The sequence below is a fragment of the Stegodyphus dumicola genome, chromosome X2, assembly GCF_044657685.1.
Source record: "Stegodyphus dumicola isolate Sdum_Otavi_A_Nest chromosome X2, ASM4465768v1".
Classification (NCBI taxonomy): Eukaryota; Metazoa; Arthropoda; class Arachnida; order Araneae; family Eresidae; genus Stegodyphus; species Stegodyphus dumicola.
This window is the reverse complement of record NC_140781.1, coordinates 62,132,678-62,150,942: the sequence shown is the minus strand read 5'-3', so window position 1 is coordinate 62,150,942 and position 18,265 is coordinate 62,132,678. Positions and strand designations below refer to the sequence as shown.

The window sequence follows — 18,265 nt, the reverse complement described above, 5'->3', positions numbered from 1 at the left end:
TTGTATACATTCTTTTTGTTGTATTTCAAGTTCCAGTGGTGTCTTTAGAGAAATCTTGATTCTTTTGCTTTAAACTCAGTTTTAAAGGATTCATTAGTAGTACTTACCAACAGTGGCAGAAACTGCAGTAAATTTTCTGCAGGAATACGGTATTTAGCCTCAAAATTGCTAAAGGGAACAATCATGGGATATGTTTGATTAGAAAGCTGGTGCACAATGCAGAGTTTGTGCGAATCTCTGATTTGGTTTTGAAGCAAAAACAGATCTCCGTGTACATAGGAAAAAGAACAGCATGAAAATATAATGGAAGGATTAAGCAAAAAATGTGTTTTTAAAATTTATCAAGTAATCCTTATTTAATAATTAAAATTTGTATTTTTAATAAGTTGATTATGTTGCCATCTGATGATAAATATCAATAGTTTAAGAATGAGCTGCATATGCAGTCTACTCTGGGACACGTTTTTTTTTTTAATAAACAGGTGTTGATTTTAAAAAATGTCTATTTCTCAAAGTGGACTACATATGCTACTTACTTATAACCATTTTAAGACACCCTCAAGACTCAATAATTTACAATACTAAAATTTATGTATTTTCTGTATGAAAATAATAAAAAATATGAAAAAATGATTAAAATATTTATAAAAAAACAGTATAATTTCAAAATATTTTTTTACATAGCATTTTAAGGTAATGGTGGCCGCCTATTAGGTACCCCCACAATAAAATGGCCACCACTTTAGGACTCTGGAGTGGCCAATGCTATTATAGGCAAATGTCCTTCACTGGGGGGGGGGATTAAGTTTTCTATTCCTGTAAGTGAAGTTATATTATTTTCAAAACAATCTGATATTGTTCTAAATTAAATTTTCTATTCTTTTAAGTGAAGTTATTTTACTTAGACTGCAATCTACTTTTTCTAAATTTATTAAATTTTCTATTTCTTCAAGTGAAATTATATTTGTGTATTTAAAAAATTATATGCATTTTTTAATTCTACAGCATCAAAATGTTTTTCATTATCTTCCATTTTTCCAAAATATATTAATGAATCATTTCTATATATTATACACATATAATAGTAAACATTTTTAAATTATGCATGTATGTGACATAATAATACAATATAAATTCTCTCAGAATATCTTTTAATGAAAGTTTCCAATATTTGAATTTGTATTATATAAGTTTATATAAATTTGGATTACACCAGTCCTCTTTTGTCTTCATGTTTATTAAGGCCTTGCTCAAATCTCGATGTTCAATTTTTTCATTCCAATCAACTACATCTTCAGTTCATCAGTGGTATTTTATGTTAATTAGTGATATCTGGAAGCTAATTTCATATTTAATTTTCTAAAATTTTGTAAAATAAAATTAATACTTAAAGTTTGATATTCTGAAAATTGTAACCCAGTTTATTTTATCTTTGTTATCCAAAATGAATTTTTCAGGTAATCCCAGTTAATGAGATTTACGGTCATAAATGGTTTGGATATTTTTTTATAAGCTGAAATATTATTCCAATGCACTGTATATTCACTGATAAAATATTCAAATAATTTTCGATATCTAGAAATCAAATTCCAGTAAACACCATTTTAAAAACTTCTAATTAAGTATTCAGTTAAAACGTATCTAGAAACCTGGCCCCAATTAACATCCATGTATTTAGACTATAATTCAGGCTTCCAGTGTAGCATTTGAATTTTTAAATAAAGATGATTAGTGATATCTTTCTTTTAATTTTAACATATAACCTAACTTAATATACGAAAAAAATTTATCTTTGGAATAATTGAACTAAAAAATATTTTCGTCAATTTAAAGACGAGGTTCAACAAATTCTGACTCTTTTTCAGGTATTTTATCTATTAAAAATAATATGATTCTTACATTCCCTTTTATTAAAAATTTAGAATCTTTATTCAGTATTCTATATTTTGTAAATTTCGGGAGCTTAATATTAGTCCATTTTTTATCACATGGAAATGTAATAAAACCAAACTAATTAATGATATATAAAGTAGTTTTAATTGAATCATAAATAATAAAACCAAACTAATTAATGATATAATATGTAAAGTAGTTTTAATTGAATCATAAACTTTTTTGTTGTTGTTGTAGCATCTTGATCTTTCATCAGATTTCCAACATTTTCTGTTCTTTTCTCTGTTGCATCCATAACATATTTAATATGTAAATATCTGTCTTCTAATTTATTCTTAATTTCTTATATGTTTTTATTTATTTGATTATCATCAGGATTTTTTTTTTTCATTAATCGCTCCTACGAAGCATTTTCTTTAGTAAAATTTAACAAACTGATGTCTAATTTCTTAATTTTTTTGACTAATTCATTTTTAATGCAAAATAATTATATTCTGTAGCAAATCAAAACACTATTAACTTTTCTCTCCTCATTTTGAACTTGCCAGAGGGACTTTGCTATCCTCCTTCCTAAAACTTTGATTCTGGACAGCCAAAAAAGAAAAAAAATGAGTAGTTGTTGCCAGAGGTGCCATGCCATAACATTATGTAAACCACTGTGATCTGTAAACATTTATGCTTGTAATTCTTTTTATATTATATTTAGGGAAAATATTTTAAAGATCATTCTGTTGGGTGTTTATTTGTTAAGTAAGGAAATGAACCTTTCGGTAATAAAATGTCAGCCCAGTTAAACATCCCTACATGGATTGTCAAAACCAAAAGTGATGATGACGGATAGTCCATGGATGAAGCTAAGTAAACTTTAATGTTTGAAGACTTCTTAAGTAAATTTGGAACTAAAGGAAAGTTGAGAATTCTAGCCGCCTAATTTCGTTTTCACTGATCATCAGGATAAGTAAATTAAAGAAGAATTCTGGTTGCACTGACCTACTTTTGTTTTCGCTGAGCATCTGAATCAGTTAAATTTTCTGTTGAATTTTAATTCTTTTATATGAAGTGTGATCACCCTGATTCATGGTGTGAGTTCTGTTGCATACTAGCCCCTTAGTACCAAAAGATAAATTTTGAATTATTGCTGAAATTTAAATGAGGAATTTAGTGATAGCACTTGCTATTTTGGCAATTTTAAGAAAATAATAGGTTGAATGAATATTTTGTATAAAGTTCAAGTATTTTGTTTCATAAAGTTTCGATATGAAGCAGTGAACGTCTTCAGAAGATAGCAGCATCACTCATGTAATCTTTCAGGTTTCTTCGTAAAAAAAAAAAAAAAAAAAAAAGAGAGAGAGAGAGAGAGGACGCGTTATACAGGGAATATACCTAAAAATTAAAAAATATAGTTTGAATTTACAGATGCGCACTATACGCCGGAATATATGGTATTTGATTTCAGAAAAGATTTTTTAACTATAATCAGATTTTTTCCAAATGCAACAGGTTTATCCGGCAGGGCTCTTCCTCCCGTTTCAGCATTGAATTTAACAGCGATTTTTGCCATATCTGTTTGAAGATGATATAAAGTAACAGAAAAAGGGAGGAATACAAATATTGTTTAAATTTTTATAAAGAACTCTTTAATTCATACAAAGCTAAGGAAATCATTGAAGAAGAAATATATAAAAGAGAAAAAGATTTCCTGTAAAGTTTGAAATTTAGATCTGTTAAATAATATGTAACGAAAATGCAACTGAATGGTCATATATCCCTAAATGACGAAGGAATTAATCCTAATAAATGATTTGTAATCATAAAACTTACTATTTTTAAGTCATATTCTAAAAAGGTGATTTGAAATTTAAATGTAAAAATTGTGATAAAAGTGGACCAGCTTTAATTAAAAGATGAGGTTTGCTTAATTTTATAATTAATCGTTTACCTATTGAAGCATATCTACCTGGTTGTCAATTGTGTGGTCCTGGAACTAATGTTAAAAAACGTTTAGAAAGAGGAAATCTTGGAATAAACAGAGTTGATAAACTTTGTAAAGAACATGGTTTAGATAATTATAAAAATAAATATTCAAAAATAAATATGCGCGTCGGATTCGGATTTTCCTCGATACACAAGGTATTGGATTGCTGCCCTGGTCTGAGCGGTCTCCAGATCTCTCACCCATTGAAAACATCTGGTCATGGGTTGCTGAGAGACTGCCCCCCACCCCTCTAGATAATACGGTTGATGAAGGTGTGGCATAGACTTGAAGCAGCATGGAAGGAGTTGCCCATTTCTGTCATCTAAGCCCAGTTTGACTCCATGCATAGTGGGGGTAAGGGCCGTTTTAGCCGTGGAGGTAGGAAGTATGATGGAGTGGCCCTAAACAGGTTTCTCCCGTACCCTGCTCTGAAGCACCGGCGATCCCTACGTGGTGACCAAAACATTGAGTCATTTACCATTAAGTTCAATGGGTTTTGACACGATCGGATGTAAATATTTTGTAATTACGTCGTAAATATGCATATATATTTTCTTTTTCTACAACACTTCCGAGTCCTAAGTATATGAAAACAACATTTCATTCTGAATGGAATTAAATGCTATACTTTTCGCAGAACAGTTTTCTCAGAATGGTTTAATTTGAATGAAATATTTTCACAAGTTTTCGTTAATTACATTAGAAAAAAAAGTTTAAGGTAATTCGATTTTATTCAGTTAAGGTACAAAAATTAAGATCAAAGTTTATTGTATTATTAATATTAAAATTATGCATTATTTCTTTTCTATTTATAGAGCTTCTTCCTAAAATACTTTCTTAAATATGACATGAATTTTTGGCTTCTGAGGCATCTTTTAAATCGAAAAATATAAGTCAATTTATAATTAATGCTCTATTCGGTTCATTTTAAATTAGAGAATTATTAGAAATTAGCGAAATACTTTAAATAGTACTTAACTTTCTCTGAACATTTCTGAAAGGGAATAAAGTAAGTTTTTTTTTTTTTTTAAGTATTATTTAAAACTTGTAACTGAGTTATTATAAAATGTAAGGGGAATAATTCTTTTAATTATACTTATCAGATTTTTTTTACCCTTAATTTCAACAATACATATTCCAAAACTCTTTATTACTTAAGTGTACATCTCATAGTATTTGCTTTACAATACCTTTTAACAGATTGCTTTCCAGTACGAATAATTCTTGCTTAGTTTTATAACGTATTTGTCAAAAGGATTTCAATTTATGTTTACAATTGAATATTAAGATTATTATATATTTAGATAACATTTATAATCATTATAAATTAGATACATTTAATAATTAGATTTCTTCTCAGTAACTTTCACAGTTATTTATAAATGAATAAATTCTTCATTTCAAATACATTTATAAATAATTTAATGAATATTTATGTATTTTGTTAAAGGCAGATACATGCTTTTTGCAAGCACATGCATAAATACCCATACATATTTCCCCTTTTTCATTTCCAGCATGTGCAAATCTTTAATTTCTGTGCATTCACTATATTTTTCGAGTAAAGTAATTTACACTAATTTAGCATACACCCGAAAGTTTTACATAAAAAAATATATATGAATATAATTTGAATGATGGATTGCAGCATTTGATGGTAATTTTATTTTTAATTAACCCAAATAAGTAAAACATGTAAGCCCAAAGGGATTATTTTTCAGATATATAAAATAAAATGATGAGTTGAGTAAAATGAGCAGCAGTAAAGCCTCTCCTCTAAAAAATTTTAAAAGGTACATGTTACAATAATATATGGATGTGAAAAAAATTTATTTTATTTAAAACAGTTTGGCGTTTGAAACATAAAATAAAAGTAGCGAATACTCTATCAAGGGTATTGAAAGACGTATACAATTTTAAAGGTACCGTAAGGTATTTTTCATTCTTTAAGCATAACATTTTTGTTAAAATCTATATTTTTGTAGTTCAACAGCTTAGAATTTTATAAAACAAATTCATAATCAAAATCGCTGTTGTTAGTTATCGAAAAATAACAAAGATATGATTTTTGCGTAAATGTCACTAAACTATACAAATTGCTATTATCCATCACAATATGAATGTTTCTTTCATGCGAAAGTGTCCCTTTTTCGATTTGTATGGAACTGTCGTGTGTCGAAATACTATCAGAACACTGTCAAGCGAGCTTCTGAATGTAAACAAAGAACACCCCATCTGGTGACCGAAGCTTCGAAGCAGTGCTTCACTTCTAGTGCGGGTTGGCCACTCCTTCCTTTCTTACCTCCATGGTTTTAGCTGCCATTGGGGGAAGGTGTTTTTTTACTAATTTTGCACCCCTGTAAACCTCCAAAATGCTTACAAATTTCATCATTTTGTCTTCATACTGTTTATGTGCAATAAGTATATTTTATGTATTTGCTTTCCTTCATGATGTTGTAATTTTAATTTCCAGCAGTGTATATACTTTTAAAATAAAAATTTAAATAGTGAAGATATTGAAGGAATATTTTATGACAAGGAAATCATAAAATATAATAAAAAAAAGTGACGTATATAAGATTGAAAAAATATTTTAAAAAAGGAAAGGAAATAAGTATTTAGTAAAATGGTTGGGTTATCTGGAATCTTTTAAATACGTGGATTAATAAGGAGGATTCATGTCCTGAAGATGCAAGACTGCATACTTAATAAAAGGCTTTACTTATTTTGAATTCTAAAAATTATGAAAAATCTGAAGATTGTACTGTTTATTATATATCCCTTTAAAATTTTTAAAAATTGCTTTAAAATCAATTTCAGTGTAGGTTTGTTTAGTATAAATAAAAATTATAATAATAGCAAACTTAACATAGAGCCTGCATTAGGTGCTAAAGAAATAAGTATACCTGATGGAAATTATACAGTTACAGATTTAACTAAATATTTTATTAAATTATTAGGATAAGATCCTCCAATCTATCTATCTAAAGGATGCGAAATAATTTAAAAGGGTGGAATTTCATAAGGTTACAGGATTTAAAAAAAAAAAAAAAAAATAGAGAGCTCCAGAAGACAGCAAAGTTGAGATAGAAGGTGAATATATTGCTGATTTAGCCAATGGAATATATTCATTGTGATAAAGTAAAAGGAGCTTATGTAAATGGAAAATCCATTGAAATTATTTATTCATTTAATAACCTAAATCCACCCGGTAGTATGATTTCAAAACATATCATAAGCCGGTATTTTTTCCCGTTAAATTAGATGAAATTAGTAGTATTCATTTGTGGATAACTAATCAAAATAATGACCTCATTTGTTTAAATAACCAAGAAGTTGAATATAATTTTATGGTTAAAAAAGACGAAAATTTTTTGAAAAAAAATCATGATCTCCTGATTTTTAATATAAATAAATGAATAATCATATATTATATTGAAAAAGTTAAAAAAAAATTGAAAAAAGATTTTCTACAGATTTTTTTTGTGAATGAAGTGTCTTGTGAGAACACGAAACAGATAAGAAGCTCTCACTTAAAACACAAGCCATACATGATAAGTTGAATGAAATAGTTTCAATGAAAGGACAAGGTTTAAAAATTATATGTAAATAAATGGAAAAGATTTATGACTTGGCAAATACTAAATACCATCGTAATAAAAAAAAAATGAAAGGGAAGAGCTTTTAGAGTAAAGACAAAAATGCAACAGATCAGAGTGAAAATGCTACTTATAATTTTACTATAAAAGGAAAAATACTTTATATTCAAGAAGTTTTCTTCAATTAGAACTGAAAATTGTAAAAAATAAAGATATTTTTGGAGAGGAAAACGTAACTTTAAATAGTTTGGGAGGATTTATTTATACAGCAGAATTAACTATACCAGGTAAACCTATTGAACATCATAATGTAGATGCTTCATTATTGATTCATACTGTTTTAATGATTCATTGTACACCTGATTATTCGATATCCGAAATATGTTTTTATGTCCTGATACTTCCGTTAAACTGCTAAGTGATTAATTATCTTAAAAGGAGCTGATATCGACACCCTTAAATTATCTGGATTCCTTTAAAAATATTTTTTCTTGCTTCAGAGAATATAAAAAAGCACTTACAAATTTTGAAACTAAACTTGAATTTCAGAGAAATGTAATTAAAAATATGATATACATTGATGAAAAAAAATTATAAAGTAGTTGTAAAAGATGTAAAATTGACATTAATGTCATTATAAAAAGATGCAAAGATTAAAAAAGATGCTAAGATTTGTTTGAAAACTTGGCAATGATAAAAGAATGGAAATTCAATGGAATTAGTTCAGAATACTAAAATCCTCTTCCTTATCATTGTCTGTTGGCTCTTACAAAATTCCATCTAGTTTAGATATTCTCACATATTCTCCCTAATATGTTGAAAGAGAAAAAAATTCAACATAAAATAATATGATGTATGATAATTTAGATATGACCGATTGTTATTTAACGGTTAATGAAAAGGAATTTCATAATGTAAATTATAACATGGATTTTTCTAAAAAAATATAATAGATTATGTGTATCTCTTTTAAAACCAGGATAGAATGGTATTAATTATGAAACAGGATGTATGATAGATCTTTTAAATTTTGAAAAGCTCTATCCTATGTTTTGTTATGATCTCTCTAATCATGAAAGTTATACTTGAATCAGTGATATTGAAATAAACTTTAATTGGACATTAAAAAATAATTCTCAAAAAGAATATAGATTTTACTTTATTTTATGAGGGAAAAAGAAATGTATTTTAAATGCAGCAAAAGGAGAAATTAATATGATAAACTGTAAAATTATCATTATAATCTGAAAAATTTAGCAAAATGCCCTCTTCCGACGATGGGGTTTAATTTTATTTATTATTATTTATATACTTTTTAGGACTTATTTTTACCCCATGGCCGGGATGGTCCTAACCTTTAGGATCCCTTCTCCATCAATGCTCACACATGTTCCACTCGGAGAGGCAAGAACCGTTCGATGTAGAAATCTTGGAATATTGTGTGCATCATGCGTTGTATAGGAACACCCGGGAACCCACTCGTATTCGCTTTAAAAAAAAAATGAAACCCAACATTGCAATTTTTAATATATATTGCTTCCTTATATTTTATAAATGTTATCATTTTTGATATATTAAAAAAACTTTTTTTTTTTTTTTTGTTTTGTTTCTGTTCGATAAAAATTAAAGTTTTCAACAATAATAATTTGTAGCAACCAAAATTACGTTTATAAGAAACGGGGCGCTATCTATTAATCGAAAACATTACTAAATGTTAAGATTTATATCTAATTATTATTAAATATTAAGAATAATTTTAGCCTTTGTTTGATAGTTTTGTTTTTGAGGTGACTGTTTTGATTATTTCTTTTATTTTTTTTAGATTTTTGGGGTGTTAAAATTACACTGTTTATGAATACAAAAAATAACTGTGATGTGCTTTTGAAGGAAAATTAGCTGGCACAAAATGAATATAGTGCTGCCCTCTAGTGAATAAAATAAAACTTAAGAACCTGTTGGACTGGTTGGAATTTAATCTTTTTTTTTTTTTTTTTTTTTTTTTTTTTTTTTTTTTTTTTTTTTTTTTTAATGGTGTTACTATTTTAAGTATTTTAGTATTAATTTTTAATCTTTTTCAGTGTCGAAATTTAGTATTTTTAAGAGTACCCTAAAATGCTATGTAAAAAAGATTGAAATCAGATTGTTTTTATAATTTTTTTTTTCGGATTTTTATTTAGAAATAACATAAATTTTAGTGTCGTAAATTATTGAGTTTTGAGGGCGTCTTAAAATGTCATGAAAAGGGTGAAATTGTTATAAGTAAGGAGCATATTTAGCCCACTCTAGGAATTATTATTACAATTTTTAGAATTCAACACTTGTTTATTAAAAAACGTCTTGTCCCAGAATGGACTACATGTGCTGCTGGAATACTTTGTAATAAAGTTTCGAAAATCATTTCCTTACACACGATAAATAACTTTTAGCTTTTATCTGTAAAAAATCATTAAATTATGCCAAGGTGGTTGCATTGCAGATACCTCCAAAATCTTGTCCAATTACCTGTCTTTAATAATAATAATTTATCCAGTTGGCTGTGGTGAGCTGTATAACTCCATTGAAAATTTTGAACTACATAATATAATGGGGGGGGGGGGGGGGGGGGTAACAAAATTATAATGTGAAATATTCAAAGAATTTTTTTATAAGACATATGTAATAGAATTCGATATCCTTCTTAGATTCAATTTTGGCTATCAAAATTATTTTTTGGAAAAAAATCTTAATCTGCAAAATTTTTAAAGGCTATTAATCTCACATGCACTGGATGTAAACAAAAGTTCCACATCTCCTTAGAAGCTGTGTTGTAAAGCTGTACTTCAACTGAGGATGCAGAAGGGCTACTCCTTTCTTCTATTTGTACTAGCTCAATGGTGTCTCAGTGTATAATTTTATGTGCCTTCTACTAGATTATGTATTATCATTTGTCCGTTTTGCTTAAAAATTTTTTTTTAATATCTTTGTTTCTTCTGTTTACATTTTTGCTGTTTGGCTAATTTAGTGGCATGTTTAGATTTAAATTTCTTTGCCTGCAGTTTTAAGTTTCAGATTATGCTGATTACTTTTTAGTTGCATTATTTAACAGTCAGAGCTGATTCTCTTTGCTAGCAATTTTATTATATTTGTTGTATTATGAAAGCATGATTTAAATAAGAACTACTTATGCAGGTAAAAATTCACATAATGTATAAAGAGAAATTATCTTATCAATTTATGGAATTTAAATGATGGTTCGAAATTAATTGAAAAAGAAAACACATTTATTAGAGATAATAAGTTTAGAATGCTTGTGCTAATCTTGAGTTGTTGGTACATATTCATTGAATACTTTAATGTGTCGTTACAAAGCTTAATTGCTTCCTATGCTTTTTTATTCAATTTTCTGAAATGGAGTGCTTTTCACATGTATTCATTTTCATGAAGAATAGCTAAAAAAAATTTTTTTTTTTTTTTTTTTAAAGAGAAAGAAATACTCTCAGCTGACTAAAAGCAAATTTGCATGAAAAATAAGAATAGACGTGTAGCCTATTCTGTTACTTCAAGCTACTTATTATTACAGTCCCTGTTTTGTAAACAGGGCCAAAATTATTGATAAATCGGCAATGCAAACCTTCTTTCAAATATGCTGGTAGCCGTAATGGTGACCGTTAGAGTTTAGTAGTTTCCTTGTGACAAGAAGAACGCCTAATAAATTCACATTAAAATATATTTTCTTTTTTTTTTCGTATAAATGTTTATAATTCCTAATTACTTATATTTTTGTCATCACAAGAAGAGCTCTGAGTATGCTACGGGCTATTATGTTTAAAAAAATTTACCAAGAATTGAAGAAGGTGCTGTATCTTTCTTCCAAGAAAAAAATTTTACTCGTTTAGATATGTGAAAATGGCCATTGAAATAAAACTAATTATCAATGAAAACATTTGGAAATGCAACGTAAAGTGAGGTGAACTATCGTCCCATTAGCCTCTTGCCAGTGTGCAGCAAAATTGCTGAATTCTCAAAGCCATCCATAATTATGCCGAAAACCAAGGACTTCTGATCCCCCAGCAGTATGGGTTCAGAAAACACCATTCTACTGTTCATCAATTATATTCTGTCACAGAAATGATTTCATTTGGCTTACAAGAAAAAATCAACACTGCTGCAATTTTCATAGATGTAGCTAAGGCGTTTGATCGTGTTTGGCTCGAGATACTTCTCGTCAAAGATACGTTTTCCATTAAGCAAAAAATTTGTGTAGCCATCCCCCAAGGGTCGCTCCTGGCACCTTTACTCTTCAATATCTTCACGAGCGATATCCCACACACATAGAACACAACACTTGCTATGTATGCAGATGATACTGCGATCCTCACCCAAAATGCATCTATTAGCTCAGCTATACAAAAGCTGCAAACACAAATTCATGCACTAGAGTTCTTGCTCAGCAAATGGAAGATAAAAATTAATGTTGAAAAAAACTATTGCTGTCATGTTTACAAGGAAACTGACTATTGATGGAAACCTCACCTTCTACAATACTCCTATTTCCTGGGCCAAGGAAGTCAAATACCTAGGTGTAATTTTAGATCATCACTTAACATAGAAGCCCCACACCAAACACATAATTACAAAGTTTTAAGCTAGTAAATCTACACTTAGCCCCTTAATCGCTCGAAACAGCGTTTTAGCAATAGATAAAAAATTACTCATTTATAAGGTCATTCTGTGACCCATTCTTACCATATGCATGTCTAGTCTGGGGTTATGTTTGCAAAGGTACCTTACTAAAATTACAGCAGCTCCAAAACTCAACACTGAAACAACTGGCAAACTGACCTAGTATGTTCGTAACGACGCCATTCACAATGAATGCAATTTTCCACTAATAGTTGATGTGATCATCAAGTTATCAAAAAAATGTACACTGATATTACCAAGGCAAACAACCCAACAATTCCAGTTCTAAACTATGACACCAATTCAGTAGAACACAGGAAAAACCAAAAGCCATCCTCAGAAACATATTACAGAGGTACTTCCTCTTTTGACTGACTTTTAATTACCTAAAACTTCTAAGAAAAATAAAAACCTCACCATTTATTCCTTAACCAATTTATACTGCATATTAATATATCAAAATGTATGACTTAGCACAAATAATTTGGAAAACTTAAACTTTTTGTCCTTCCTGTTCATTAATTAATCTTATAGCAGGCTTAATTGAACTTTTTCATCTGTCCTCACCCCCTCATTCATTCGCCCATCACCCTATATTAGTATGGAACTGGAAAAAAGCCTACCCCCTCCCCCTAGCATACTGCGGATCTCGCCTTACCCAACAGCACTCTCCTACGCAGCCACTAGCAGACTTGCAAGCACCTGGTTACCCCAACAGCTGGACAAGTTCTGGCTTTTCACTTCTTCAACTTTTCCAAGACTTCTCCTCAACTTAATAATTGCCATGAACTCAATAATTGCTATGAACTCTGCCATTACTTCTGAATATATCAAAACTGCTATCTCTTCACGCCTCAATCGCTCACTGAATTACTATTTTCTACGAACTTATACAACGTTATTTTCAACGTTTGAAAAAAGATACAATTACTATACTGGTATAAGGCTACGCCCAAAAGCCCACTACAGCTAAACATTAGTTCACCGAGGAAGTGAGGTGAAGCATAAGCTTTCCTTCAGTAGGAAAGTAAAAGAACAGATTTTGACATCTGGTTCAGTGGTTTCAGAATATTGTTTGTAAACATGCAGCAATTTATTTACTGTTGGGCAGAATAATTGGCATCCATTAAGTAGTGCGAGAAGCAACTCAGCATTCGTGAAAATACAACTATTGATTGGAACAATTTTATGAGAGAGATGCATTCCTTACATCTAATCGGACAACCAAATAAGCAAATTTATAGACCTGAAAAAGTTTTGAGCTCAAGCAAAAGTCTGTTTTTATGGGGGGAGAAGCTAGCAGAATTTTTCCATAATACTGGAAGTGTTATCTATGTGAAAGTTCCACAATACTGGAGACCATGACAACTCCAAAGTATATGGGAGGTAAATAGGAACTTTGCAATAATCCTGATACCAATTTTGTGGTGAAAAAAACGGAAGCTATAAGGAAGTATCAGACTACATTGTGATTTTTTAAACTGAATTACTATATATTTTATTTAGAAATGATTTAAAATTATATAATTATCCTGTTATAAAGCATAAATCCTTTCATGTCTAGTCTAAAAATTCCATATTAACATTTTCTTTAAGAAACTTTTAAAGATCCAGAGAAAAGCCTACATGCAGTTTCCTCATCCTGGAATGAACCATCCCAGTCTCTACGTGTTTGGATATTCCCAGCAGAATCAAATAAGTTGCAGGTATCATCTCCTAAAGGGAGGTTATAAAATCTGGCTGTGCAAAAAAGTGTGTTAAAAGTTTTTGAATGGTCACAGGTTGTAGAGTATCATCTAAGTTCACTGAACTGGGTACACTAATTTATAATTATTATCATTTTATATGTCATCAGGTATAGAATGATTGCTTTGACACAAGTATGCTGAAGGTGAATTTGAGTTCTATCCATTGATACTATCATATGTGATGAACACCATCCTTATTCATTGTTTCTCACATACAGTGAGGTATTAATCTATGTGTTTCATTTCTTGTCTTTAATGCTTAGGTTTGGAATTGCATAGCTGTGTCCTCTGGAGAAGTCATTCTCAACCGTTTTTGCTCCATGTATCTTTTCGCCTTTACTAGATAATCATCCCCCCCCCCCCCCGCTTAAACTCGAAAAATGCATGTACATCATTTTTTAATGTGTTTTAAAAATGGAACGAAAAAATATAGAAAATGTTGATAAAAACCAAAATCTGAATAAAAATAGTTTTTTATATTCATAAACTAAAATACTTAGCAGGTAAATAATATTCTGGCGTAATACCCCCCTGAAACTATGAAATCTCCCTCGGGGGGGGGGGAATTCCCCTTGGTTGAGAATACTTGCTCTTGAGTCACTCAAATTCAGATATTCCATGCTTTAAAAAACTTTACTTTTATGACTTTTATGAAAAGCTTAAATTAATTCTTTTTTTCAGTTAATGAAAGGAATCTAGATACAGTTTTCATTTTTATGAAAAAAGTGAGTCGTAAAAATACAGTTTGTATTTATTGTGTGCAATAATTACATAAAAGTATGGCTAATTTTGATATAACATTTAAGACAGTTTTACAAGTTGTTTTGATTGCTTGCCTTAAAAAATGTGTAGTTAGTCTTAGAATCTAAATGTACTAGCTTATTTTCTAGCCTTTCTCATCAGCCAGGGTATGATAAATTTAGACTCCCAAATTTAGGCCCACCAGACATATGAATTTTCGATAAATTTACAAGCTGTATGGCTTCCAGTGTGTCTGCATGTTTAGTTCTGTCAAATCATTGGCTTGATATTATACTGTTTATGCCTTTGAGGTGGCTAACTGTTTTGGTAATGATTTTGTCAGTTATAATTGGACAGAATGGGAAAACACTGGACATATTGCCTAGAATAATCTCTATAATTGCATCAAATAAATAATTATCATTTCATAATACTGCTTGGATGAAGTGTGTGTGTGTGATTATGGCAAAGCCTCAAGGGCTATCTGCCTAAGGGGAGGGATGCCTTCGTGGAGGACTTTCTAAGGGAAACTGGCTCGTATATATGTTAAACATGGGAAAAACCACGAAAACGCCCATGCAGCCAGCCTGTTCACGGGATTCGAACCTCGGACCGAACTACCAATGTTCAGCGACTTTACCGCTCGGCCGCTGGTTGGCGCTTGGATAAAGAGTGCATCATCAGAATCATACAGATTTTTTGCTTATCCCCTAATACAAGTTATGCTTACACAACTGGCTAAATACACTATTGATTTCGATGGTCTAGACCAGGGATGGGCAAACGTTTTCGGTCGCGGGCCAAAAATCAAAAAAAAAATTTTTTTTGCCTGGCCAAGATAAATTTTTCTAAAATTTTAAAAACAATATACAAGTATTGCAATTTAAATACGTTATGTCAATGAGATGAATGAAATTGCAATTTCATTTTTAAAAGTTCCTTATATTGAGGTTCGAAGTTAAATGTACTCATAAAGGAATGAGGCTAAATGCTCATCTGTCACTCTACTTCTGAAATAATTCTTTCTAAGGTTCATAGTTGAAAACACTTGTTTCATATATAAGATAAAGCAAACATAGCACTGATGTTCTGGGTGTGAACTATTAAATTTAGGAAACTCACTTTCGATAATGATTTGTAAAACCCTAACTTGGCATACTTAGAAGCAACTGCTTGAGATAACTGTTAGATTGCAACTCAATTGATTCAAGCTGCAAATCTGACCTCACTGCTTCACAATTTACGTCGAAAGGCGTGGTAAAAATATCCAATTCTGTTTGAATGGCAATAAAATCTTGAAATCTGCTTTTGAACTCAAAATGCAGTTGTTTCAAGCTATCTTCATAATTCTTAAGCTTCTCTTCATTTAATGAGGGTATTGAATTTAACCTCGGGAAATGAGACAAGTCGTTCTTAGCTAGCTGCCCAGAAAACAGATTAAGTTTTAGTTTAAAAGCTTTGAGATGGGCTCAGATCTTGTCGATAAATTGATTTTTCCTTTGCGTCTTGACATTCAAGTTGCTCATATGAGAAAGAAGATTTGTGAAAAATGCAAAGTCCGAAAGCCATTCTTTATCTTCTAACATTTTGCACTCAGGAGAATTCTGTTTCTCATGGAAGAACGACTCAAAACTATGTCGTCTTTCAGCTGCCAAACTCGCTCGAAAACACATCCTGCACTAAGCCACCTTACTTTCGTGTAGTACAGTATATCAGAGTATTCAGTTTGCACGGACTGAAGAAAATCTCGAAATTGCCTGTGAGTAAACCCACGAGATCGAATAGTATTTACAAGCTTTACGACTGCATCAAGCACGGGTTTCGTATTCAATTGCAGATTTACACAGAGCATCTTGATATATAACACAATGTAGAAAAACAACATTGTCCCCTGGATAATTTTGATTAAAGAGTCCTAGAAATTCAGATTTTTTTTCCTGTCATATTTGGTGCTCCATTGGCCGTAATATTACATATATTTGTTATAGGCACTTTCAAAGTTAAAAGCTCTTCCAGAAATTCACAAAAAATATCACATCCCGTTGTATTTCCCTTTAAAAAACACATACACGCCAGTTCCTCGGTAATTTCAATGTTCTCATCAACACCTCTTATAAATAATACTAATTGAGAAATATCATTTATATTGGTGCTTTCATCCATAGCTGTGGAGCAAAATTTAAACTGGCCAATCTTTGAGTTTAAATTGAGATGTCAAATTTTTATCGATGTCTTCAATACTAGAAGTCACTGTTTTTCAGGATAACCTTACAGTCTCAAAATTATTTTTCTTGTCCGGACAGAAAACATCACAAATTTGGAACATGCATTGTTTAACGAGCTCCCCATCACTGAGAGCTTTATTATTTTTAGCAATATTGTATGCTACAATGTAACTTGCATGTGTAGCTCCTTCTGGATACTGTTTACCTTCTTGAAAAAATTTTGTCGGCCTCATAATTTTTTACAAAGACTTTCTGCATTTTGTTTTCTTTCATATTCGGGCATTGCTTCGTAACTGGAATTATGCTTAGATGTGAAATGACGAGAAATGTTATATCCTTTGAAGACTGCTACAGCTTCACTGCGGATGAGACACACTGGTTTATCTTTTACAACTGTAAAAAATATTTCCAGGTCCATTCATCATTAAAAGCACGGCACTCTGAATCAACTTTACGTTTTTTAATGAATCAACTTTACGTTACGCCATTTTGGGGTTGAAATATTTTACTAATAACCCAAACAAGCACTAGCTATGCTATACTTTTAATAATTTCACCACTGTTCACAATGTTCACTATATGTCCGCAATCTTTCCTTACACAATCAATAATATTAGAACTCTCGTCAAAAGAAAAAGCCGCTGGCTGGAACTTAAAAAAAAAAAAAATGTGCAGTCTGCCACATGTGAGGTCTAATTCACTTATATTGGATTCCCATATGTCTGCTCCCTGAGAAAGAGATAACGCTTGTTGGCGCCAATCTACAGCTATAACTAATAAAGAACTTCCGCTTTTAACATTTTACCAATTGAAAGCTATATGTGCTATCGATTTACGTTTTGTAGAAGAAAAATAGAGAAAGTGAAAAGATCACCATTTCTTTGAAAAAAAGAAAGAAAAAATAATATTTAAACAAAGTAGGAAAGGAGATGGATATATAATATATCAATATATATTTCTTTTAATTTGCCTCGGACCGGAGTTTGCCCATCCCTGGTCTAGACATTAGAGTTTTTTAGAGGCTGCTGAAGCTGTGTCTTTCAATATGGTTGTACTGTTTGAAATCTGATCATAGTGGTGATGATGAAGGTACTTGGATTGCACATCCTTTCATGTGGGAAATTTTGAATAACTATGATATTCATCATATATGACAGAAATATCAAATATTGCATAAATTTGTATATAAACCTACTTATATGAAAAAAATGCCTTGTGTAATTAAGTTATATTCTATGGGAACTGGTAATTATTGCATGCTAGAGCATTTTTTTAGATGCTGTCCTTCAGTTTTTTAAGTTATCATTTTCTTCTTACTTCATTGTAGGGTTATATTTTATAATTTCCATTATTTTTTTTGCTGGGAAGCACTGCATTTGCTATTATTTAGATCGGGTATGTTCACTTTACTAAAGATGCATC

The 18,265-nt window shown here is 30.4% G+C and overlaps 1 protein-coding gene across 3 annotated transcripts in view; it reads left to right on the top strand.

Annotated features, from left to right (window-relative positions):
• The window catches only part of LOC118197757 (palmitoyltransferase ZDHHC16), a 90,985-nt gene that overhangs the window by 31,989 nt on the left and 40,731 nt on the right, over positions 1-18,265 (top strand). The window lies entirely within an intron of this gene.